This window comes from Buteo buteo, chromosome 19, assembly GCF_964188355.1.
Source record: "Buteo buteo chromosome 19, bButBut1.hap1.1, whole genome shotgun sequence".
Taxonomy (NCBI): Eukaryota; Metazoa; Chordata; class Aves; order Accipitriformes; family Accipitridae; genus Buteo; species Buteo buteo.
The window spans coordinates 19,871,513-19,899,184 of record NC_134189.1 but is presented as its reverse complement, the minus strand read 5'-3'; the positions used below and the strand labels follow the sequence as shown (position 1 = coordinate 19,899,184).

The window sequence follows — 27,672 nt, the reverse complement described above, 5'->3', positions numbered from 1 at the left end:
ATCCAGCCCTGTAAATCTGTCTCCAACAGGGATTCATCACTCTAAGCAGGTCACTGATACTGACCTTGCACAGTGAATCTTTGAAGCCCCTGACAGAAAAATCCATCACCCTTGAAGGTGACTAAGATTTTTCACCATCTGGTGATATAAACCACATTTTTTCTGACTAGCAGCAGCTTACCTTTGCTAGTAAACAGTTCAAAGGCAATTGCTACTGCGACTATGACATTCAAAAGGAAACAGTTTGCACAACTACAAAGTCTCACCACAAGAAAGCAAGCTGTTGTACGTGACTTTCATGAAGCAACTGCAGAAGTGAGGAGGGTAGTGGCCCTCTGGAGGAACATGGAGCAGGACCTGAAACCTTGACTGATGTGCTGTGGAAAAGATTGAGACCTTTCCTCAGTAAGCTAGAAGACAAGCAACATATTGGACATTAATATTCCTAACCCATAAAAATAAAAGGAACAAGGAGTCATAACAAATGCCTAGGGAAGAAAAAGGCTGCAAGAGTACTTTATAGTTCTCCTAAAAGCCCTGTTGGCTTCCAACTGGTCCCAGCTCCTGTACTCACAGGTATGACTTGTATTCATTAGCCTCAGCTGGATTTCTCTTCCACTCTTCAGTCTCCACAACATCATGGCAGAGAGTTCCACAAATCTAATTCTTGTGGTATGCTTTTTGTTTGTTCTGAACTTGGTTCCTATTAGCTTAATTTGATGTCTACTGGTACTTATGCTGCCAGAGTGAATAAATTAAGTCCTGCTTGCCTTCATCTCATTCATGACTTTGGAGGCTCCCCTCACTACATTAAGCTGCCTTTTTTTTTTTGGACTGAAAAGTCGTAGCTTGCTAAATTGCTCCTATCTCTCATCACCCTTACTGTCCTCCTCTAAGCACTTTCTAGTTCTACTGCCTTGTCTCTGAGGTGAGGGAACCAGACTGCAAAGACTAACCAAAGTTTGTGGGAACCACAGATTTGTATATGTGTATAACGTTATTTTTCTTCTGTCATTTTATTTATTGATCAACACTGAATAAAAGTGGATTTATTTTTTTTTTGTACAGAAATCTATTACAACTCCATGATTTCATCCTGAAAGAAGTGTTTTATTAAGCCACATACTACAAGCTGACCCTTTGTCTTGTGCCTCAAAATAAACAGCAAACTTAAGTCACATAATAACAAGTTAGATGAGTGATGTTTATGAAGAAAAAATTTGGTTTATTCAAAACAAATGAAGGTAAATAAATAACTCTCCCCATGTGAGGATGGGCAAGCACCATCCTGACAAATTTTCAGCAGGCATATACCTCCTGTTTTCATACAATAAAATCATTCAGAGAGCATAACTCACATGGCTCATTTCTAAGTGACAAATAGAGGAGTGACACTTAGTCACCTGGCAGCTAGCCACAGACTTGCTCCACTGAAAGGAATTTACTCAAATAATAGTCACAAGAAATACTTAAATATTTTAACTTGGCAGAAGAAAACCGGACTCAATACCACCACACTCTCAGTTTCGTGTGTGTGTGTGTGTGTGTCAGTTGCAGGTAGCAATTAATACTCTGGAAAAGTCTGCTTTAGAAATGATCAGCTGATTTATATATTAAAGAGATACGTAACATGCCTAGAGTGTGAGACTGAAAGTACTTTAATGAATAACCAAAAAGACCTCCCAAATACAGGATAACTTAAGACAGTGCCAGTCTCTAGAGATAGACTCCAAGACAACACACTATCTAGAATCATAGAATTGTTTAGGTTGGAAAAGACCCTTAAGATCATTGAATCCAAGTGTAAACCTAACACTGCCAAGTCCACCACTAAACCATGTCCCCAGGTGCCACATCTACACGTCTTTTAAATACATCCAGGGATGGTGACTCAACCACTTCCCTGGGCAGCCTGTTCCAATACTTGATAACCCTTTTAGTGAAGAAATTTTTCCTAACATCCAATCTAAACCTCCCCGGCACAACTTGAGGCCATTTCCTCTTGTCCTATACACTTCAGCAAAGCTCCTATAGAGTATACAGAGTGCATTTTATATATGTGTATACATATTTCTACTAGTTAACATTCTACACTATACTAAAGACAATGAAAGTAAATACTTTCACAGTCGTGCAATATTACTGCCAATCCTTACAGGGCTGGAAGGACCACCAATGACAGTGTGCTTCTGCCTTTCCTGTAGTAAGAAAAAGCTGCTGTGCCTTTATGCTTGCCTGTACTTCAGACACACAGAACTTAACCATGAGACAAGCTATAATTTTGGCAAACAATCAAAGTATTTTGTCCTGTTTAGTTATATCGGTCCCTCACCTGCTTCAATTATCAATAAAATACTACTAAAAAATATTGTATTTGCAATAGAAGTCATTGTAGAATGGTAATCTACACAGGAAAATGCTGAAGGAGGTGTGACTGGTATAGAAGTCTACCACTTAAAAGCTTACATATGTACATAAGACACATTAGCTTTAAGAGAGGCCTATGAACCGTGACAAGCCAGAAAATAAACTGCTTATTCTGCTTATGGACTCCAGAACACATTCCTGGAAGAGTGAGTTTCCCCCACTTGCTTCACTAACTTCATTTACACCATAAAACAGAGGACTCAGAAATCAAAAGCAATATGAAAAGTAATACCAATACATAATCTGAGAGTATCTATTTTTATAGCGTTTAATTCCAAGTTCTGATATTTCCACTACATTAAAAATTAATCACATTGTCAGGAAAAACATTATCTGCTACTGTTTTCTTTTCCTGACATCTCTTCTGGATTTTTGGCAGCGTCTTGACTTGCCAAACTGAGGATGTCTCCTTATAACCAGCACTGTGTTTTAAATGTATGCTCACGTTAAGAATGGGAAACAGTTGGACCGCAGAGTTGTTGGGGGTGGAATGGGGGGTATTTTATGTACTCACAGTACTTCTCATGCAGAACTTCTGTTTGAAGAAAAAAGAAAATGTCCCCCTCTCCAAACGAAGTGAAGACTCCACACACTCCAGAACTCTACCAAACCCAACGGGATGGGAGCCCTCTGCTCAGAGCACATCTATGGCACAACCCAAGAGGCAGCTGCAGCCCCCAACAAACCCATGTGCAGCCACAGCCGATTGCCTGACCTACAAGTCCCCTACCAGCTGTTGCTGGCACTGAGAGCTGCTGCCCAAGAAGGCCTGACAACCAGGGGAGCCAGGGACAAGAGTCTCCTCTCATTCAGGGCACACTCTTCAGCGGCAGAGTTGGCCTTGGGTCTCCCTCTTACACAGCTGGTGGGGGCATATACTTGGGGATCACACCATCACAGGAGACAGAAACTTGGCAGGACCATTGCAGGTCTGCTCTAGAACACAACCGTTTTGAGAAAACAGATGTTGCACAGAGCAGGAGAGCTGGGATCTTGCTCAGATTTCTAACCTTAGGAAGAAAGAGGGAGTAATAAATATGTATTTATGAAGTTCTTTAAGCTTTAGAATTCTTAGCATGCTTTATGTGCAAGTACTTTCAGAAGGGAAAAGGAAAACTCTTATTTGAAGTTTTTTGGTCGTAACTTCTTACCTGCAGATGAAGGTAGACAGAGATGTCTGCTTATGCTGTGGGCTTAGCGCAATCTGCTACTCCAGGCATGGGTGTCAACTCTGCTGACAAGGTCAGTTGCTAGAAGAAAACATTACTATACATTAGCAAAACTACCTTCTTGAGGGTAACGTCCTATTCTCCCTCTTCCCTTTAATGCTTTGGAAAAAACACAGTGTTCACCTAGCACCTATAGATATGGATATATAACAGCCTGCTACATACAAGTACTATTTTATTTTTTAAAAGTTAGTTCCAAAGAGATGTGGAATACTGTACTTAATTTGTGAGATCTTGTACCTGGTGTGACATTTTCCTGCTATAAATAACTAAGCGTGATAAACAACATTTCAACAGCTTTCCAGAACATCTGGAAAAACTAAGCAGTGTATGAGGTAGTCACGAGCATCTACCACTGCTAAATTGTAAATATAAGAGATAATTTCACAATCTTCTTTCCTAATTTTCTTTTTAAGGAAAATAATCCTCAAACTGGAGGTGTTCCAGATGTAAAAACCTCCAAGCGTTCTCAAACTGCATACCCTGACTCCCTTACAGTAGTGAATCATGGCCAATGCACACATAACAAGTCAAACTAGGCACAGGGTAACAAATCCCAAACTGCTGATTAAGACTAATATTAATCAGCTTGGAAGGGATGCTTACTACAATGATGTTTAACAGCATCATTGTGACAGACTTACAAACATTACCTAATACTCTGTCAAAGCCAAGAAGAACATGAGAGAAGTGTTTATTTTTAAACCTTCACTACCAAAGACTTTCTGAATAGTATTTTAAAGGAATATATCTATTATGCATAACACTAAATGGGAACTTTACAGTTTGACAGAAGCATAGAAGAACAGATCTAAATCAGGAAAACTTTCCTCTAGTCTTTTAGCATCTCCTCCTCCACTGTTGCCAGCCATTGAATTTTGTGAAGATAAACTGTTTTTCTCCTAGTATCTGTCAGAGCTATATAACAAGATTCAATAAATACCAACTCCAGTGTAAGCATGTCATAAGGGTCCAGAAAACAACAAGAACCTCTTAAAGATCTGGAAAGAACAGTCTGGCCTGTTGTAAAACACTAGATGACACACACTACGCATCAAAGCCTTGTAGGAGTAATTACTTCTTTCATTACGGCCAAAAACTTCAAAACGGGACATTCAGGAGCTCCAGAGATCTCAGGCACATATCAAATAATTTTTACCACACCAGCTGAATACGTAGCTTTCATGCACAAACCAATATTCATTAAATTCCAAAGTTGTCAGAATATGTTTTTGTGAAGTGATGTTTTTGTGAGTTTATGCCTCTCAGCTGAGAAGCTGTAATTTCATACAAGGAAGAAGTGCTTGTTAAATATCCTTAATGTATTTGCTTGCAGTTACATTATAAAACATTGCTTTAGATTCTCTACTCAGATTTATTTACCATGTAGCCATAACTAGAGAAAACAGTCATAGATAATGCTGAACATTCATTTAACTCACCACATCAGGCTAAACTACGAGTGCTTGAGTTCCAGTTACTTATCAATCCCCATATACACGTTAGATTAGGAAAGTAAATCTGGTTGTAGGGTACAGATGGTGACTCAGTTAATCCAGAGATACGCTTGAATTTTGCTGGGGGATGGAGACGTAGAGAGGAGAGCAATATCATCTCACCCCAAACTATGAGAGCTCAGCCACAAGATGCTGAAGTTGTCTTCATCTATTGCAGACTGATCAACTGCCAAATAGTAAACATTTCAGTTACTGTTCCATGTTAACTACTCCAGAATACTTTACACAACAGGCAAAGAATAGCAAATTTTTAACCTGAGAATAGAGTAGCTGTGATGCTGATCCAGCAGTAGGGACCAACACTTCCACTCAAACAGAGCCGCATTATCTTTAGCTCTATTGAAGCACTAAAGCTCTTCTCAGACCACTTTGCAAACTGAGTGGGAAGGAATAAGGATAAGAGCCACATTCTGTCCTTAGGGACCCCCACTAAATCAGATTCTCAACATCAGCCACTTCCTCTTTGTTTTCCTCAAGCCATATGGCTTCCTGACAAAATCTGTACAAACAATAAATCCATTAATCAAGCCACTGCTGGAGGAAAAGGCTTTTTTTTTTTTTTTCTTTCCTTCATCAATCCAGACATTTTAATGGACACGTTTTATGTGTTTTATTTTATGGAAGTCCCAAGGAAAATACTGAAGTCTTCTTTGTTCTCACACTGCAGCCTTGTAGGCTGGAGCCCCAATTCCAGTACATACTTGTAGAAGGAGATCCTGACATGTTAAAATGCAAAGAGATACAGAAATAGAGAGAAGTCAGTCAAGCCAACAAGAAAGGAATCCAATCTTATTGAATCTGTTAGTAGGGATTACAGTATAAATTGCTGCCTAGGCTGCCTAGCATACTGTGTCAAGAAACAAAATAACAAAAACTACTTTTTTTTTTTTTTTTTTTAGTTAACAGAAATAGGCAGAACAAGAGAGGCATTAAAAGTCATTTCTATTCCTACAAGGCTCTGGGGAGATGCACACTTGCAAATGCCAGAAGTAGGCCACAAGCAGCTGAAAGGAAAAGCTTCTTTTAAGAGATGCCACAATAAAGGACTTCTCCAGAGGCCAGATTTCTTAGCAAGGTGAACCAAGATGACCAATTCCACACACACAACATGCTACATAATCTGTCTGGTGTCTCCAAACTTGTAAAATCATGCAGGTGATCATATTATTCTCAGATCATGAGGAAATAAACACTGCACATGCAAGAAACTCTACAGTAAGGAGGAAGCACAGAAAGAAGAATAAGATTTCTAGCTCTTGTAGGTGGGAAACTCCCTTTCTTGCAGGTGGGAAGATCCCACTCTCCTGTTGGGAAAGGGAGAAAAGAATTAAAACCAAACCTAAGTAGGCTGGTTGCTTCACCAAACCAAACAAACTTGAGACTGCTCAGCTTCAGTTCTGCTGCTCAGTACCAGCGGGCACAAGAGTATGCCAGCCTCACACTGCTGCAGAATAAAATTCTGTTCATAAAGAATATATACACATTGTTAGGCAAGCACATAAAGAAAAAGTGAAAGTATGGTAAAGTGTTCCCTTTCTTCCTACTCAACCAATAGCCTCAAAGAGGGTATGGGGCTGAGAATTCAAGAGCACAGAAAAGATAACCAAAGAAACAAAGACCTAATTTTCTTTGCTGGCAACAGCTTTTTTGCAACATCAGTCCATTCTTGTACTCTCAGATATCACTTTGAGAAACCCATGGAGCCTACATTATGCCGGTCTATCCCAAGCAACTATTTGCATCACACCTTGGAGTCTACCCAGCAAAGAAGAGAGGGGTTTCCTAGTGATGATGGAAGAAGGGAGAACCAAAGACAATTGATCTTTTGATTATATGATGGCATTACCAACAAAAGCAAACTGAACAAGGTTGATGTCAGTCACCACTTTAGAGAATATGAAAATGCAAAATGTCTGTTTTGAGGATCTGTTCCCACTGATGTTTTTTCCAAAACTTCTTTGACTAAACTTTTATTACTCAATAGTCTGTACTGCAGGAGGAGGATTGGGAAGAACAAGAAATTACTTTCAAACTCAGGTGGTTTCTTTCAGTCACACGTTTCTAAAGAAACTGTGACCCTTTCACTCACATGGAAGGAAAACAGGATTGGCATGGTAACAAATCTTTTTACTTTAAATCATACTTTATTTTCTTCACAGGTGTTCTATAGCTCACTGGATGACCAAAACTATGCCTCAATTCATGTGAACCAAACTAATCCTCTGTTGAAATGAAGTTCAGGAGAAACTCCAAGTAGTTTATGTCACTGAAAAAGACCTTATAGAGAAAAATAATTAAAAAAGGAATGAAGTTGGCTTTTCAAAGTTTGATTTGTTTTTGTTGGGTTTTTTTTGGTTGTTTTTTTTTTTTTTTTAAATACAGGAAAGCAGCATCCTTGATTACAAGCAGGAAATCTTTAAAATGAAAGCCCTTTCTGTATTTGTTGAAGTTAAGTAGCAATTAGCCACAAAGGAAAAAAAAGGGAAAGAGTAATCTCAAAAGATTGAGTCATTATCTCCAAGGAGACACATCTGTAGTTTTAACAAGGTCAGAACATTTTGGTCAGTTCTTTGGGGTAAGGGGAGATACACGATGTTAGCTTATGTTTCTGTAACAGTAATGACAATTCTGAAAGACTGCAGACTACCACGATGAATTATTAGCCTGGAGGTCACAATCTAAAAAGATACACCATCATATCCAAAGTACAGATGGATTTATAAATGCCTTGAGGTAGTGGTGAAAGGTATGTTTGTTTTGGACAGAGTAGTGCAGAAGATCAGGTGCTGCGAGGTTCAACCACATCTGGGTCAGATGGTCCCAATTATCTTCTCATCACTGTTAATCAAAAGTTATCCTTCAGCAGCTATATAATGACCTATGTAAAAATAAATCTGGGATTGGTGTTTGGCTCCTAACAAGAAAAAAAAGCTTCCCTGTCACAAATCAGTTAGGGCGAGCTGCATCCTTGCTTGAAGTCTCATTAAAAAGCCTGTGGTATGAAGGTCTGCAGGTGTGAGATGGTGTCTTCACATCAAGTGCCAAAATGGAATATAGGAAACTTTGACAAAAACATTTATGGGTATACCAGTGGAGAGGAGAAGGTAGCTTTCCGTCCTGGTAACTCACTGTTCTGTCCTTTTTGACCCATCGATGAACAGCGTGTGCTCCCAAAGTAACAGTACCTGTATGAGCCTATTTTGACTAATGCTTTTAACTACAGGGAAAAGACTGATCCAAACGGGAAGCAAGACACATTATTTATTAGGAGAATACAAGGAGCATCAACCTGTTTATGTCTTCACTGACTGTAGTTACCTGTTCATGTCTTCACTTGACTGTAGAAGGTAGCTAGTCACAGGAAAAGTTTTATTCCCCCTCTTTCCCAGAGCACCCCAACACCTTAAAGAGAATTGACAGAGGAATCGTCCAACCCTGACTTCACTGCATCATTCAGTCCCAAGTCCGCATGTGTCCATTTTGTCTGGAGCACTCATCTCAAGCCCTGCCTACGTTACTACTAGCCTGTGGTCACACCTGAGTGAGCAGCCTATGTCTGTGATTCCCACATAGTTTTGCGTGTGTTTGTTTTTTAAACCATATCCTGTGTCAGCAGGAACAACAGCATTAACATCCCTTTCTATATCAGTCAGAAAAGAAGTCGCCTCTTTGTTACTACTGTTTAGCTTTTCTCAGGAAGAGAAAAAAAAATCAGATAATCTCTTCAACCCTAAATTACTCCCTCTTCACTCCACAAACATGGTATCCTAGTTCTTTAAGCTCTACTGAAGTGTTGAAGAGCAAGTGCTACAAAAATCATGTTGATACATAAACTAAAAAGAGTGAAATGAAAATTATAACGCAGCTTGGTATAAAAATGTCTTGACCATGATCTTCAGAGTTCTGCCTGTCAGTTTTCTCCTCGCAAGCATGTGAAGGGCATTTGCTTTCCATACTTTGCTTTCCAGGGACAACAGGCTTGGATTCATTTAATACAGTTTTAAACCTTTAGAGTTCCAGTTGTTGAGAAAAGGGAAAGAAAAACACTTGAAGTGATTTATTTTCTTTTTGTTTAAACAACATATCAGAGAGAGCCCCAACACATAAGCTAAGAGGACATCATGATGTCAAGTAGAATACTTACAGGTAGGGCACATTGTTTTCTCTTCTTCCAAGCTACTAACATTTTACTTGGCAACACCTGTCATTAAAGCCCACTCTAACAATTACCCCAAGATCACAAGGGCATGCTGATACAACAGAGAGCCATCAAGATTTCTCCACAGGCTGTGCACATACTACACTACTCCCTCATCTCCACACACATTCTGCGCAACTCCATTTGGAAGAATCCTAGGGTAACAGCACAGAAACCAGTAGGTTTCTCTTCTCCTTGACAGCAAGTTTTTTCTTAAGACAGCAGGCACTGCAATGTTACACCTACTGATCAGAGATAATAGAGTCAAGCGGCAATTAGCAGAAATCGGGATTAGGTCTGTGTATTCACATATCCACTGACCTGTTTGGGTTATAGGTTATCAGAAAGTGCGTTGAGTTAGCTCCTGTTATTAATCATAGCTGTTAGAACCATAGGAAGACATTTTAAAAGAACAATTCAAGTTAAAACACATATGTCATTAACCATGCACATCTCTGAAAAGTATAGTTAGACAAATCATCCAGGTATTTTAGACAACATAAAAGTGGTAGGACACTGGTAGCATATAAAAATGGTAGCACAATGATATGGCATTTGCTTTAATATCTTTCCTTAAGGATAAGTCTGGTTGACAGTAACTGAAAAAACTAGAATGAGATCTGGTTTACTTGTATTAGTGTAGTTAAGGACATGCATGCATGTAGAACTAATGAAGAATAAAACCAGATTTCCCTTCCTTTGCCACTGAACATGTGTCCTGGCCAGCATAACTGACCTAGTGGCAAAGCAGTAGTTTAGCATGCAGCCTGTGTTTGCAATACAGGCAGAATCCAACAGTTCGCTCAGTCAATATCACAATTCTTGAGGAAACAATTCTTCACTTTTTAGGCACTGCCAGACAATTTCTATTTCCACATCATAGCAATTTATAGTCAGTTCTGGAGATCCTATTCTATTTTTAAAAGTCCTGAAAGACTGCTGTTATCTTTGCAAGCAAAGGCCATTCTTTTCTGCTTCCATAGGTTGTTTACACAGCGTCATTTTGTATGATGATTTAGCTTGTTTTTATATGAGCACTGAGGTAAATTAGTTTGCAGAATCCACATCAGAACAGAAAGTAATTAAGATAGCAGAATTAAACAGTCACTGCAGATTATTTGTAAATTCAAATTGGTTCAGTTTAGCATTAACCCAAACCAACAAAAAAAAAAATCCAGTTTCTAGTCAGTTTTGTCTTTAACATTAGCAGGAACATTAGACATCGCTCTGCATTTCCAACTAACCCTTTTGATACAAGAAAGTTCTCATCCAAACCAGTGATTTCCCAGAGGGTTTAAAAGGTTAACTTCAATTACCCTTACTTGGCAAAAAGAGTTATAAAGCCACTCCTAATAACCCCCCGATTCCAGCCTTCTTATAATTGCACAGGACAAAGTAAAGCACTTAGTAAAGAGTGCTCAGTAGCAGCAAAAACTGGCAGGAGAGAGAGAAAACCTGTCCCTTTTCTAAAGGCCTGCAGTGCTTTCTTTTGTGATCGCCATCTTGCATGCAGTGCACTACAGCCTTCACATTTGATCCCAAACACATCTTTCCCTTATTTCATATGCACATAGTTCCATTCACACTTTACAGCAGAAGTCAGCTCTGCAGCCAAAAATTGTACCATTCTCTCTGCCCGCTCCATTTCTTCCTGTCCCACATGGCACCCCTCAGGTTGTAGTGAACTGGCTCAGGAACCAAATCCAGATTTAAGAGCCAAAAGCTCACAAAATAACAGTCCAGCAATACAGGAGCCAATGAAACTACTGTGCTACTGTACAAGCAATTCTGTATGGCTCACCACTGCTAAGAGGATAAAAAGAGCCAGTAAATTCCTCCCTGTGCACGCCGATGTTCATCTACAAGGAAAAGACTAAACCAAGACAAAGAATGTCCAGTCGTGAAAGATGCCAGAAAGCCCACCTCTTGGTTGTGTCTTTCACAGACAAGGCAAAGTTAAAGCGCTCAAGGGCCAAAGAGACTTTCTATGTTATCACCAGTATATTGAGATCTTTATTTCAGAAAAAGTTTTGAAAAAACCTTACTGGTTTAGGGCTTTTTGTGTTGATGCACATGGAAAAGTAGAAGACAACATGTCATTTTGTTGTATATGTTGGAACACACTCAAAATAATTCAATTTCAGTATAAGAATAATACAGTAAGTTTTTAAGTAGCAGTCTTTTTTAGGTAACTTGTGTCTGTAAATAGCTTCTATAAACTGAATTTCAAATGTCTAACTGAAAGCACACACTGGAAAATAATAGGTAAAATACTGAAGTATACAGCTGTTATGCATTTCATTGTTGTAAAAAACAGTCACAGATGGCACCTGCAGAGAGCAAAGTTGGACCTGAAAGCTTGCAGATTTCTAGCTTCCTCCATGAGCATTTGTCCCTGTTGAAAATGAGTACCCTCCATCAGACCTTCCACCAACATCTGCATGTCCTGTGTCATCATGTCCCCCCTCCCCACATATGTGAGGAAATGTTATTAGTGGGATTATAATATTCCATTTCTTAATTGTTACTAATCAAAGGAATAAACATTTTATAATAGCTACTGCTATTATATAATCATAGATTTCTTTTTGATTGGAGCTTTACTTTCTTACTTTATTATGTAGTCAATAGAAGCCAAACTACCTTTTTCTTTCCTTGCCATTAGCAATGAGTCAATGGAAGACAAAGAGAAAGCTGATTTTTGCTGTTTTTTCTGCACTCCTCCAAAAGAAGTTTAATCAACCCTCTGGAAGCAATCCTCCCAGTGCAATGAATTTGTTTGGACCTTGCATAGGTGCAAGTGTAAGACAAATGTGAAAAAGAGAGAAAAATTTATTTCTCTATCACAACAAGCCATTACCTCCATCTCAAACAGCACTAAGTAAAGCCATAGCATTTGTCTCAGTAAAGACATTAACTTAGGAGAAACCTTGTAGAAAGCAATCAAGACTCTCACAACAGTGTCAGAGGTAATGATGATCTCTGGACAGACACTTACTGGTAGTTAATTACCACCTAGTAGAACCAGAGCCAACTCAGTACCAGCTACCAGGAAATGCCCAAGAGGCAATTTATGCCATTAAAGTCTTTGAAATTTATTTATTTGATAGTATAAAGGTAAACAGCAAGTTTTTGCTTTATCTACTACAAAACTTATTTTGTGTCATTGGCAACATTTAAAAGGCCACTAGTAACCAAGAAGAAAGCAATGCTACAGTCCAAGATTACATTAGGTTTACAATTAATGGGAACATGTCTGGGATTTAGTTCCTAGTTCGCTGTACTCAGAAGTACAGAAGAGTCAGATGTGTTCAGTCACCGACTAGAGAAAATGTCAGGCTGTTTCGATGAAGTTAAACTCTAAATGTATGTAGATTGCATTAATTTAAGCAGAAGTTTAAGATGGATCACAAGTTGCTACATTTTTTAAGTATAACATCACTATGAAAAAATAAACCCAAACCTGGCAGATTATTACCTCACTGCTTCTGCTCTCCTGTCAGAGATTCTACAGTTCAGCTTATAGTATGGGCTGGTGCTGTCACTTTTAAATCAATCTCTTCACACCTCAAACCACTGTGGTTGTTAAATGCAAATAATTAATTGCACTGATAATTAAAATGCTAAAAAGTTTTCTTGCACAAACATGACCCCTACCATTCAGTACATTAATCCTCTGGAAAAGGTAAAAAAAATAAAATCAGTGGATACACACTCTTGGTTAAGTGCAAGGTATAGAAGGGAGACAGGGAGAAGCTATTTTTAGAGATGACTGATTAAGATTACTAAATCAAATAAAGAAGTAACCACACAAAGGTACGTTACAATAAAGAAGATAATGGGTTGGTTAAAATGTATGCTGTGTAGCAAAGTGAAAATAAATGTAATAAAGATTAAGCTAACCAGACTCTCCAAGCACTGGAACAGGGGAAATAGAGACAACGTTCATATCCCCAAAGCCTTTTCTTCATGACAACTTCAAGTCAGAAAATCCTTTCTTTTTCAGATTTTTTTTCCACCTGACTAATGAAGTCCAACTGACTAATGAAGTCCTCACATTAACTCCATAGTCAATCCAAGGCAGAAGTCACCACTTATATTCAAAGACCTTTTTCTTACAGTTGAGCAACGATTTACTTTTTTTTTTTTTGGTAGGGGACCAGACAACTCCTTATTTAAAGTGCTCAACATAAGCCAGAGGAAATGGAAAGCTTTTCTTCAAGGTTCAAAAGCAGGATTCAGATCCTGCTACCATTAGCAGAACAAACAAAAAAAGAATCAAGATAAAGAAAAAAGCAGCAATAAAGCCTATCATGTCTGTTACACTGTTTTCAGACTTATTTGGCAACGTCTCTCTCTTGATTTAGAGCACTGGGCAGCAAACCCTCAAAATTCCCTCTGAAAAGGTCCCATGCACTGTAAAAACATGTGGGAGGTACACACGCACTACAGCTGTTAATCAAACTTCTGCAGTTCAAAGCCAAAAAGCTGCAAATACTCACGAGGCAAGCATGGTGTAAAGATGTACCGCAATGTTAATGCGCCAACATGTAAATACCCGCAGACGGAAAGTTTTACTCCTTCACCGCAACAACATGCTTCATGGAACACATGAGGCTTCACTAGGTGTTGACCACTTACCCAGAGAAGTATGAAGAGCCTTGGGGGGGGGGGTGTGTGAAAGAAGCAGTTCCAAACACCCACCCCCAAATCTGCACTGGGATCCTCACTGGCTTCAGAGTACTGCTCAGTCAAGGGAGACCTGAAGCTAAGTGGCCAAAAAAATATACTGTCCAGATCTGCTAATATATGAAAATAAGCCTGTTTGCATGAGTTGCTACTTTGCCAACTTTTTATGTGGTTTTATCAAAGCTCTTTTTTCAACTACATCTAGACATGGTTTAATAAATTCCTCTCCCCTCCTCCCCAAATCTATTTACTTGTTTGCAAAACTGCAAGTATTTTTGATAAGAGATTACAAATCTAATTCCTCCTCAGCCAGCGTACAGATGACAGGAATAGACCAGAAGAAAAATGAAATTAGTATCCCAAGATTTGGAGGTGTTTTTAGTTAACACTGATTCAGATCCCATGCAAATTACACTAGTTCTGATAAGCCCTCACTTGCTGTTTCCAGGATTTCAGTGAAAACTAAGAAACAACTAATTAAGGCCTTAGGATAGCTTCTTCCTTGAGGGCAAATGAAATCCATCTACATAGAAAACTTTCAAAACAGTCACTGGCAAAGTGTGCATGTTTTCAAAACCAACATTCACAAACAAACAAGTTTTGAAATGCCAAATATCAGAGACAAAAAGAGGCTGAATCAGATGTTTTGACCTTCTTTGAAAATGACAAAGACTATAGGAAGAGTTAAAAGGCTTTTAGAGCATAAGAGAAGCACAGCTTGTTTCTAGAAAAAGTATAATCCCAACCCATTTGAAAATACTATCCTGCTACTCCGTCCAAACAGTAGCACTGTAAGTACACCAGATGGTTGTGACACAGAAACAACCAACCTATGAGTAGAAGAGTTCCACGGTGACCATACTCTTCATCACAAAGCTGCAGTACTGTGCTACCTCTCTGCAAATTATTTGTGAAAAATGTGTATTTTTCCCCTTCATGCTTCATATGACTTAATGAAAGGATCTTAAAATACCAAGGGGAAACAAATGAAATTACTTGAACAAGAAGGTGCCCCCAGACCTGAGCCGTCCCATGATAGGATTGATCTCCCATTACTTGCCATAGCATTACAAGCAAGACTTACGCCAGCACTTGATACTGCAAAATTTTGGAAATAGACCACTAGTAAATATGCAGCTTCCCTCCCGTGCCCCTCACCAGAGAAAACCACATACAGCTATAGTTACAAGCATCTCAGTGTTTAATGCCTGGGCTTCTCTCTACTCCAAAAGTCTTTGGAGGCTTTCAAATTGGAGAAGACAGACAAGATCCTTGCTTGCACGCTGCCTTACAAACTAATCAGCCTATTCCTTCACTAGGTAAACCTCACTGCAAATGGACTTAACCCAGCAGATTCCAACAATGAAGAGAAAATGAAGATAAAACATTTCCCAAATGATAGATCTATCTGGCTTTACTACTTTAAGCAGAGTCAATAACTTCCTTCAGTATGCTTTAAGCATTTTTGGCTAGTATCAGCAGCATTACTGATCTGATTCATTGTTCCCCTGTTCAACTCCCATCTGTTACTCAAAACACTCATTCCTATCTTGTTGCACTTCATTTTTCCCTTCTCTTTTAGAAAGGAGTCTTTAATACTGTGTGTGCATGGTCACTACGCCATACAAGATGCTGGTCTTGCTCCTACTGAAGGCGATGAGAACTTGACAGGAGAAGAATTTAACTGAGGTCACAAATATAATTCCTGCTAAGGGTAACATGCAATTGAGCATAGCACTGACTGGCTTTTCAGCCAGCACTGGGCTCAAGCCAGTGTGTTCCAACTATCCCTGGCCTAAAAGTTTCAAAAAAAAAAAAAAGTTAAGGGCTCTACCTTAAACACTTGCTGCTTACTTCTTCCACTAATAACGCAAGAAAAGCTAGCTGTAGGTCAGATCACACATTCAGTTAACCTAGTATCCCATCTCACACAGTGGCCAGAGTAAGGCTCCCAACTCCAGGCACACACCGTGGCAAAGACTTTAACAGCTTAACCACAGTTAAGTTTCACAGTGGAACTGTGGTATGAATTATAGGAACATTGGACAACATTTCTTTGGACTTCTTTCATTAAGGTGGCAGATTAGAAAGGGTTACAGGCTCACATTCAAAGACTTAACCTAAAGACATTTGAAGTTTCCAAATGACTTTAACTTGCTATGCATCGAGACAAACACCAAGCTTAAGAAGGTAGAGCATTAACGAGCTAACAGTTGCCAGATTTGGCCCTCTAAGTATGAGGTAAAATATACTAGCTTTAAGTCAAGCAAAGAAGTTTATACTAAAGCATTTTAACTTGAACGAGAATAGGTTAAGAACCTGCAAAGTTACCACAGCTCTGCAGATGTTTATTAAAACTATTGTAACTCAGTGCATCACAGTCCTTAGTCTCTCAAGTCTCTCTTGAAATGCTACAGAGATAATGTAGTAGTACAGGTACTTCACCCCTGTATTCCAAGAAGATAACTTCTCTGGTTGAAGGATACTTCACCACCTCTATCCCCTCTTCTTATAATACCATTCTTTTTTTCCCCCCACCAGTAGTCCTCCACCCATAATTCAGATTCACTTCTTCCAAGGTTAAAGCAGTTTATAATGCTGCAAGAGCAATAAGGAGCAGTGTGCAGTATTGACGGCATTTCCAAAGAAATCTGTAGTTGTCCTACATCACTGGTGTTCCACACACTAGAGAAGGTGCTTTTATTCTACCTCCACACTGTTCTTTTCATCATTTACACAGATCACCTGATCACAATGTTTTGCTGTACTTTTAAATGCTCCCTGATTTCTAGTTTATGATGTTCTGTAGCTGTGAGCAGAACAAAAAAAAATTCACACACAGAAGTTTATATTTACTCAAGACACATACTGAATGTGAATTTGTCCAATTCCTTCCTCCCTACACTAATTCCCACAGTGACATAAGATAATTCTACCTCCAAACAGACCAGCACAAGCCAGTAATTACCCCATTGATAACATCCATTTCCAAATCAAGCAGGGAGCTGTAACGCCCACAAAGAGCCTCAATAATGCCCTTAAGCAGGCAATATTTCACATATTAGGTCCTTATGGAAATGCCATATAGGTACCTAAACTTCTATTGGGAAGAAAGAGTACAGATATCCCTAGAGGGTCTGCATTTGTTTTTCCTCTAGCATGTGCTTTCTTGTTGCCTCATCAAGTGAAAACCTATACTGCTTCCTCATTAAATAAATGCTTTGTGAAAAAACACAGCTACAACTCAGTTATTAATATTAAGGATTATGTTAAGCATGCACCAACTCATTTGACTTAGTATTAGCATGGTTACAGTTTAAAACTATCAAAAGCTTTAAAGTACATTCACACAGTTTCTAAGATTAACCAAATATTAAGCAAAAATACCACTTTACAGCTAGAAAATGAGCCACTTTTCAATACATTTATGACATCTTAATTGGTTGAGTTAAAACTGACATTCAAACATCTTTACTAGGTATTGTTGTTTATAATCACTGGAAGATGATCAAGTTCAGACAATCTCTTCAGTTGGAAAGAAGAAATACATCTATAGCAATGAAAATTTTATTCAGCTCCACAAGAGAGAAAAGTATCAACCTATAGGTCTTTTTATAATATAATACACCAGTTGCACATTAATTAAATTCAGTTGCAGTGATTAAGCATTCCCTTTGCAGACAGAAGGGCAAAATTGATTGATTTTTCACCTGATCAACTAAAGCTAAATAATTCTATATTGTAGAATGAAAGGTGGTTTTCTGCCATAGGACCAACAGCCTGTGTTGACACTTCTTTTATTTCCAATACCAGAATTGAACTGAAACAACTGCTAATTAGGTAGTTTTTGGAGTAAAGTTCTACAAACCAGCTACAAGGGTAGCAACACTATTTAAGAATCTTGACTTACCAAGTGGATGCTCTGTGCTAAAGAAAGCATGGGTAACGTTGTTGGGCAGAAGCACTTTTAACTTGCAACCAAAGTGTATCGTTTAACATAAAAGGCACATTCTGTTCCCAAAATTTAACAGTTTAGGTCAGTACTAGTTTCCTTTGCCAAATTTCTTTCAGCAACACTGTAGCTAATTGTTCTTTGTGTTAGTCCAGATCTGCAAGAAAGGCATGACTGCTAGAAAAGAAGCGATATAAAGGCCACGTAAGTAGTTTTCCAATAATTCTGTATGTATATGATTATCACAGGAAAGTTAATAATTCTTGCAAAAGGACTAGAAGAAAGTCAGCAAAGCATTCAGTAAGATTTTAAAAACTTTCACAGGAGGCATTCAGAAATGAAATGAGGGGGGAAAAAAACAAACAAAGCAATGCAAGACCACTGGCTTTCAAACCTGTGCTATGCAGAAATCAAACATGACTACATTCACTGCTTAGCACAGCCTCTTATCAGCATTTTCAGGAGCAAGTCTCCCCTTACCGCAAGTAATAGACTCCTAGAATTGACAGAAAAATTGAATAGCTGACCCACAGCTTTTACAACATTGCACAAAAAAAAAAAAACCCCAACACCTTAAAATGATTTTACATAGCATGTGCAGAGCATGCTACTCCAGAAATTAAGATGCGTCCTCACTCCACTGTGCTGGTGGTATTTGCAGAAGGCAGAAACTAGCTTTTCTTCAAGCATTCTCCAGGCAGATGCGAGAGCCGAGTGGCATCAGGCACCACCAGTGACAGCGTGGGAGTGATGCGCTCCCCGCTGGAGCAGAGGAGTTCACCTAGACAGCAAAGCATTATACAACCTCAAACAATTTTTCAGTTGATGGAAAGAAGAGATGCTTTTGAAATCTAGGTCTTCAGCAAAACACATGAGGAGTCCCACCCTCCCCACACATGGACGCATGCTCACGCTCACTGTACCTTCTCCACTAGAAGGCAAAATGGGTTGTCTGCAGGCACCCAGCCAATAGCAGAGTCAAACATTACTTTTTTGTTTCAACAGAAAAACTTTCAGAAGAGGAATGAAAGTTTAAGTTGTCCAGATCTTTAGAAGAGATAGCTAAATTTAAGGTTATGTCCAACAGTGATGAGGATTAGGAGCAACAAGAGTTATCCATATCTGATGTGTAGCAGTGGGGAAAACATCAAACTCTACCAGCATTAATATGCCCAGACAGCCTTATTATTCGCTTTATTTTCTCAGATACATTTTAGAAAGGACATTCCTTAGGTTTGGGTTTTTTTTTCATTTGAAAATATAAATCTTATTACTCTACTCTTTATTCCGGTCACTTTTGTCCTTCTTGCCCTTGAGATGAATTTGATGTAGGAAAGCACATACTTTGCATAGGACACAATACCCTGTATGAAAGTAATTATTAGATTTCACAAAAAGTGACCAGGCATCACCATGCAATTATTTGTTACACAAAATATTTTTAAGATGGAGGTAAGACAGGACAAAAACATTGGCTCAGTCACCTCCAGAAGAACTCTTTATAATAAAAAAAGAGATTATACAGGTAAAACATTTCACGAAGTTATATTCACAAAAAAGTCCAAACCAAAACCTAAACAAAAACATACAACCTGAAAACCTTATTCTTAATGTTTGATTCTTGGAAACAAAGTTAAAAAATAAAATCAATTTTTAGAGTGCAACCTCCCAACCTACCAAAGCTGCAGTGTTACTAAGTAATTGTTACTATGTTATGTAATTGTTAACAATTAAGTTTTTGAAATGCATTAAAATAAAAATCAGCATTTTCTTGGCATTTTGCCATTAACAGACCAATAATTATTTCATTTTTGCAGCAGTACTGCCAGTGTAACAAGTTGGTAGCAATCCAACCGAAAAGGTACTCTGTTTCAAGCTTCTTCCCTGCCCAACATTAATTGAAATTGGTTTACATTACTTGACCAACACAACAAAAGCTAGACTGCTATCGCTTGACTATAAGAGTACATCATCCTTTGGATATTACTGCATAGCTGAAATATAGTTTATATGTACGCACAAAAATTCCACAATATTTAATATTGTAGCATCTTATGTCCTAGAAAATTATGTCCTAGAAAAACCTTTGATCATAGCAGCAGGTTTGCCATTAGATGAAGTCTGACGCATAGATGGCAGCCTCACAGGGAAACCTGAAGGGTAAACCACACCTACACCATCATCATGTCACCTTGCAAATATTTGCTTTCATTGCATCATTTAGAATTGAAAGTTCATTTGCCAAAATAAAGCAATGTATCCAGAAAAGAAATCTCTCTTGTGCATGTTTTATCTAAAAAGAAAAACAAAAACTGAATGCAGAGGTCAAAAAGTTCCTCATATACATAGACCACCACCTATTCTCACTTAAAATTGCAGAAAGAAGACGTACCTACAAAAAGCCTCACATAAGAACAATTTGAGAACCTTGCAATGTTCTCAAGAAGGTCACAGAAACTGGAAGATACAAGGAAGTGCTGCTGTTCTCTTACTGGAAAGGTCAACACAGATGAAGCTGGAGAAGGTAACTGAAGCGTTTGTCACCAAATATGCCTCAGCCCTTGTGTCTGGACACAGATCTCCATGACTACTGAAACTGCAAACCAGTTCATTCCTAACTTGCAGAGTTGCCTTTCACAGACAGCAACGCAACTCTTCAAGGCCATACAAATGGGGTGTCTTTGACAAGCACAGATATCCCCCCCCATAGCTACTCCATCCTGGAATACCTTCCGAGAAATGTTAGAGTTGCAGGCAAAACAAAATAAAGAACAACTCATTAAACCTAAACCATGTGCAAAACACTGGGCAGCACGTAGAAGCACAGCATGTCATTCTTCTAAACAAAATGCTGTCCATCTCAAGAACATGAAAAGGCGTGCCTATCAGTATGCCGTAGCCAAATAGCTTATTGGATAAACTGCACATCAGGATCTGTTCATCATCATTCATCCTATTTTAGTTGTGGTTGCTGTAGGAAGCGGGGAGATTAAATATTTTACTTCCATTTGCAGCAGAAAGAAGTAATCCACATGCAATCCAGTTCAGTGCTTACATTAGATACACATCAAATCAGTCATCCCTTGAAAGTACAGAATCAACATTGCTGGTCCTTGGTCTGCTGCATCATGTGAAAGCAAATATGAAGCACCCCATAAGGCAAATTACAATGCAGTTACAAAAGGTAAAATCCCAGATCTGTATGCCCTATGAAGAACAGGCTAAGCAGTGACTTAACATCAATATCAAGCTCTAAGAATGTTTCACCTTAAAAACATAATAGGATACAATACCTCAGAATAGCTATTAAGACACCAAAAGGAAGTATCATTTGGGGCACAGAGGTCAATTCTAATAGCCAACCACGTTAATTAAACACATACGGCCTAAAATAAACCTGGAACTACACACACAGAAGTGTACATTGTCATAAAGCGGTGCAGGGAAAATCCATCAGTTTAAGAAGCATGCTCATAAACCAACCACAATTACTATTCTAAAGACTTCAGAATTGGCTTCTTATGTCTATTAGTTGAAAAGCCAACCAAAAGTTATTTTCATAGCATGGTTTATGGTCTACATAAGTCTTAGAAATGTAAGATTTAGAGCTAAGTCACCAAGACAAAACCAGTTTTTTAATCCAAGTTGTGAATGAATTGGTGTTATTGTCTTCAGCAAAAGGAGTTTTTCACCTCTTCAAGATGAGAGTTAGAAGTCACCTTCTTCTGAAAGCAACATAACTGCAGGTCTGCCACTAGTAACATGTGCATGTGTTCAAGAGAAACATGAGGCATGAAAGAGCTTTTTAATTTTGTCTGCTTTCACTGATAGTACAGTACATGAAGTTCTCATACAAAGTAAAATCAGTTACAGTCAAGTACAAGCTCCTATCTACTTTAGGGATAGAATGGCCAAATGTTTATGACCCAGAGCAGCTCCAGTGCTTTGCTTTGCATTCAGCTGTGTTACAAAACAAGACTATCAGATATTGCTAGTTTTTTCTGTGCTTGTGATTCTTAAACTATGATTCTGGGGACAACACATATATTCCTAGTACTAATGAGGTTATTATTTAATGCCATTAAAAGCCACTGGACCATGACTGTGTATGTGCTAGATAATGTATCAGATCACTCTTCAAAGTAATTAAATTACAACATAACTCCTTGAGCCTTCTAAAAATAAGTAGTATAATGTAAGTAGTGTGACTACTGGTAAGCAAATTACATCCAAGAAAGACGTGAATGAGAATCATAGCTCTTCAATTCTAGGTAGAGGAGATACTGGGAAGCAGCTATCAACAACTGACAAATAGCACCAAAACCATCTATTATGTTTATATATGATTATGTTTATGTCTATTATCTAGACATATTACATGGAGGTGGAAAAAAGGAAAAAAGTTCCGCATTTCTGTATTTCTGAAGTTGTTTACCTGCATCTTAGCTTTCTACATTCACTGAACAAAGCATAAATAATAAAATCCCTGGTAAACATCACCTGTTATGCTCAAACTGCATTACCATTGTACAACATGGACAGAAAACCATTTTCAGTGAGAACAACGTAAGATTATTCCCACTTGTGAGAGGAACGAAACCTCGCAAGATTTTTAATCAGTCAGTTATGATGCACTTGCATCACACAAGGTTTTTATGCAATAATACTAATCTTTTCCATTGTTATGGATTCATTGTTATGGATTATTTTTTTTCTTTAAATCTGTAACATATTTAAGAAGTCAAGTAATCATGGGACAACTGAACACCAGAGATGAAACAAGCAGCTGAATAACCTCTTCACTCAGATAAACAGCAGCTGAATAATTGCCTGACTGGACACACAGGCAGCCTGGCCTGGCCCTTTAAATAACACCTGCTACACTCTAAGAGAAGTTGTGCTTAAGTTTACTTGATGTTTTCCTACTTATCAATTTAAATTCATGTGCCAGATAAAAACCCTTTCTTCCTGCTGGTGTTTGTTATGTTAAAGCACCTCTTCAAGCAATATTTTAAAGAACACTGGAAGCTCCATTGGGTTACTTACTGTTTCTGCATTTAGCTGCAGGTGGTTTGGGAGTATTTTCCCCAAGTAAAGGTTTACCTTGTACACATACCTTCTTAAAACTTGTCTTTAGCTTTTAGACTTACTGACTGCTGCAACAGAGAACAAAAGCCATTGCCAAATAATCATTACGGAAACACCTTTCAAACATAAGGCAAACTTCTTAACACAAACAAGATTTCTTGGCTACACCTAGTCCTTCCAGGTAGCAACAGAATTATTCAATTATTGTTACTTCTGGCTCTTTCTCCCCCAACCCTGTATCTATGCTCTAAGAAAAATGCATGTCTTGTTTTGCTACCAGCTCCTGGTTTTATATTGGCAAATTCCAATTGAATTCCAGCCATCACAGCAGGGGAAGAGTCCCCCATGTTTTAGAATGAGCCTGAAACCTCCTACCACAAGAGATGATGGACAAGGCCATCACGGCAGCGATGCTGCATGTTCCCAAGACAACCTCCCCTTAAACAAGCCTGCTATATTGCACCTAAACAAGCAAGCATGCTGAAATCTGGAATTAAAAAGGGATTCCAGTCAGGAAGACAGATCTCCAGAAGATTTCAGCTCATGACAGACAAGTATGTCCAAATTAAAGGATTCTCCCTTTTCATTCCTAATACTACTTGGTTTACTAACCTCATGATCATTAAAAGAAAAATATACTAATGAACAAACTGATACTTCTGTCAGATAAAGGAAAGATCTAATTTTGTGCATTTTAGGGTAAGTTAATTGCAAACTTTTTTTCTTAAATGTTTGGGAGACATCTGTTAAGATCCCAGGCACTGCTTCAGAACCACCTTACTCATTTTTTGAAATCAAAATGGCACCTTGCTGTAAAGCTGAAATTTTTTACTTTTTTTTATTTTAAAAGTAGTACTATTTACCTACCAAAACAGTTCATCTCCTTTCAAACTGCCCTATTACTGCACAAAAAAAACCTGAGGAGCTCTCTCTGCAACCTTGTTTCTGTTCACACAAATCCAGGACAGCCTGCATGCCAGTTGTTCTCACAGAATACTTCACCTACACGGAAGGTCACCTGCCCTGACTGACAACTGAATATTTTAAGCCTCAAATACCTACCTACAGAGAAGAGGACTTGAAGTTTAGTGCACCTGTTGAAAGCCAAACTGGCATCAGCATTTCTGGTGAAGCTGTTCTACATGCAGAATCAGGAGCCAAAAGTACAAAGTTAATAGCCCACACAGGCACTACCACACTATTATTTTACACTACTACTCTACACCAAAGAAAGAGTAAGCAAACACATCTCCAGCTACAAATCTCTAGTGTAATGCTGTTTCCCCATACACTCAATATAATTCTACTATGTCATGTTCTTGTGCATTAAAGTGAATGGTACAAGTTACAAAAATACAGAAGTGCCAACCCATAAAGAGTACTTGCTTTCAAATAGTAACTGCAGTGATTATAATGCTTCCCAACCAGCTTTAAGTGGAAGTGGAACACTGATACAAGTATGTCTACGTTTCACTTCACCAGCCAAAGCTTCAAGCACAGAAAAGTTATCTTCTCGCAATAGAGAACACTTAACTCATCAACCAAAGGATTGCAAGTTTCACCTACTGACTCTTGTCTTGAGCACAACACAGCGGTACATTCTTTATATTCTCCATAATCTTCTCAACCCTATTCCACTTAGAAGCAGCAAGAGCCATTGGTTCCTTCAGGGCTTCTTCCAGAAAGTTAAGCCTTCACCCACTTCCCCCCAGGTCTGGCATAGGCATTCTGCCATTCTAAACTGCACGCAGACCAGGCCTGGGAGCTCTGTCTCACTGGCTAGAGCATAACCAGAACTTGGACAGTTTTCATGATGAGGTGGTGCAGTTGAGCCCCAGGGTCACTTAAGACTGCAGATTCATGATGTCTTTAGGTGTAAGTTGCTGCTGCAGCTGCTGCATGCGCAGCATTCCATGGCTGGTACAAGGCAAGGGAGGACACCTGCATTACTGCACAGTCTGCTAATAAAAGAATTGGCTTCGCTTCATAATCTGTAAAACTACACCATAATGAAGAAACCACTCCCATCAGGAAAGAAGCTATGACCTTATACATTATGTATGCGACAATTCAACAATTAGATAACCTGGCATGAGCTCTGAACATTTAGATATCTGATCTGTAAGCAGTTGAAGTTAAGCATCTCTCAGAAATTAAGTACATGAAATAATTCTACTTACAATTTCTCAGTCTCCACAAAATACGTGGTGCTAATATACCAACACAACTCTAGATTCTGAAAGGTTTAGTGTAAGGGAACAATTTAGTCTCCCCAACGCCAGCCAGCAGCTGAAGTTGACAAGTGAGAGTACTAAACTTCCAGTTTCCATGGAAATGGAATTTGGATCAGTACAAACAGAGATTTCAGAATTAAAACCACACACTCTCCACCTTACACTCTCTACTCCAACATTTGTTTTCCTGGGTAACAAGGGTTCAAGAGAGACACAGATGCCATATACTTTTGTGATCTAGTAATTCAACCTGCCTCGTGGCTCCTCATTTTCACTTAGAGGTAGCCACCCCCTTATAAGCCATGCACCATAGTGGTCAATTTAGTGGCAGCCAGCCAGAAACATTTTATAAACATGACAGTATCCCAAAACTGTGCATTTGGGAGGACAGATCAGTTACTAGTTATGTGATATTTCATATGGTAAAACATACGAGAGAACTGCTTTACAGCCCATCACTGAACCACACTAAAACAGGAAAGTCATACCATACAACACATCCACAAGGAACAATCAGTAAAAAAAAAATTAAAAAAATCTCATTTTTATTGTTGATATGACCCATCAGAACTGTGGGATTTTTAGACTGTAAAAATCCATTGGCTTTAGGCAAGAACCAAAAAGGTGTATTTTATCACCACTAATACAACACTTATGCAGCAGCCGCTGCCCAGCGCTGTAAGGGAGAATTCCAACTTGTTGATTTCAACTGCAGGATGCTCGCTGGCAGCTAGAACAATTTGCCAATGGTATTTACAGCTCCTGTTCCTTGTGTTTGGCAAAAGCAGGGGAAGACTAATTTTCTGGAAGTATTTACATTGATTTTGCAACTGATGACAACACTCCATCTGCTCTCAGACACTTTGATGCCTCTGCCAATTTCTTCCGTAATGTATCGCACTTTGTTCGTTTACCAGGTTTGAAGGGGCCATTTCAAGTTGTGAACAAGAACTTGAGGTATGAACATGTAACCCTATGCCCTAAGCAGAGATCAGCAGACAAATAGATGGTATTTCAAATTACTCGCCCTCTCAAAGACTGTCGCCTCCAGAAGCCTGAGGATATGGCTGATAGCTTCAACAGAGCTGTTGAAATCCCGGAAACAACTCATTCTTCTAAGAAAAGCCCAAAAGCCCCATGGAAATTAAGATTTCACCTAATATTTAAAAATGCCACCAAGTAAAGCAACATCCTTGCTATGCCAAATAGCGGGCTACCCCACAAAAATTTGAGATTCTTACCCAGCAAGCGCAATTCTAACCACAAAACTTGTGGTGTAAATCAAACAGATGGAAGGATTCAGTTTCCACCTGTTTGCCTGACACCTTTCATACATAAAGTTAAACATTAAAAGAACCAGCAAAAGCAAATAAAGATTTGAATGCCTGAGATTTTTTAACTTTAAGGTATTTATCAAGGCAGAACCACACACAAATAACTTCACTGCTTTCCCCAACTTTTTATAAAATGATCAAGCTACCTTTATGTCATGCGTTACGATTCCAGATAAAGTATTCCTACAAAATGTAATAGCTTATCTTACAGCATCACATAAGTGAAAAGTAACCCCCCAAAAGTCACATACAGAACTCTTTAAGATCAAATACTCAATCTACCATAGAAAAATGGATTGCAAGGTCAGAGATTCCTGAAAAGTGACTATAACTTCCAGCAGCTCATAGAAGAATCATAAGTATTTAAACCCCCAAGGGCTTAGATAAACAGCATCAGTCTGCTCATCTGTTTAATTTGAAAGTAGGAAAGTAGGTTAGTGTGAAATGGTGTCCCTAAGAAATAATCCCAACAGGATTAATGCAGAAAATAAATGCTTTAATCCCTTTTGTATCAGTGCACATGTGTGTAGATTCATTTACTATCAGGCCCAGTCCACAGATACCTCAGATCTGTGGTGTGCAGGTCAGACTAGATGATCTAAAGTTTTCTTCTGGCACAACACCTGTCTCAGATTATCTATCCTATTTGTTGACAACAAGAGAAAGAATTTGCCTGTAAACACAATAATCCTTTCTTCTAACAGTTTGCTTTTTTCCTTCTAATTTCACAGACCACCTAAATAGAAGAAAAAAGCAAATCATGGCAAGTTACAAAGCAGGTGTCAGCCTTATTCCACTGCTGCAATTTGTCTTCATTACTTTTAAACCCCAGGACCACAGCGACAAGCCCAGAAAAACCAATGGATTTGAAATAAGCCTTTTTCTCTGCTGGGGTCCCTACAATATGTAAGCAACTTACTGCTTCAAGTTATAGGTTTTGAGAGAAATTAAAAGCTGAAAAAATTTTGAAATTGCCAATCTCTTTGCATTTAGGCATTAGACTG

At 38.6% G+C, this 27,672-nt stretch overlaps 1 protein-coding gene across 4 annotated transcripts in view; it reads right to left on the bottom strand.

The window, feature by feature from the left end:
- RASSF8 (Ras association domain family member 8) overlaps window positions 1-27,672 on the bottom strand; it is a 90,707-nt gene that overhangs the window by 45,948 nt on the left and 17,087 nt on the right. For 3 of the 4 annotated variants that reach the window (XM_075051486.1, XM_075051483.1, XM_075051484.1), the window contains exon 2: window positions 3,579-3,677. The exons of the other annotated variant lie outside the window; for it this stretch is intronic. The gene's annotated coding sequence lies outside the window, so the exon portion shown is untranslated. The remainder of the gene's footprint in view (window positions 1-3,578; window positions 3,678-27,672) is intronic. 4 annotated transcript variants of the gene reach the window in all.